Below are 334 nucleotides of genomic sequence, written 5' to 3' on the forward strand. Positions count from 1 at the left end.
GGCATATGCATAGTGAACCATTGATGTTTGATGGCTTGTTCTGCACTTATACGTGTTCTGGGGTGTCTATCCAGCATCCTAGAGATTAGATCTTTTGCTTGCAGCGATACCTTCCCCCACTCAGCCTCGGGAAAGGTGTAGTGACCCGCCCGCACCTTATTCATTATACCCCGGTCTGAGGGAGCGTTGAAGGGAGGGTAACCGCATAAAAGAATATATAACATCACACCCACCGACCATACGTCACACTCCGGGCCGTAACGACCCTCTAATACCTAAAAAAAAAAAAAAAAAAAAAAAAAAAAAAAAAAAAAAAAAAAAAAAAAAAAAAAAA

This window comes from Eimeria mitis, genomic scaffold (assembly GCF_000499745.2).
Source record: "Eimeria mitis Houghton genomic scaffold, Emh_scaff5734, whole genome shotgun sequence".
Lineage (NCBI taxonomy): Eukaryota > Apicomplexa > Conoidasida > Eucoccidiorida > Eimeriidae > Eimeria > Eimeria mitis.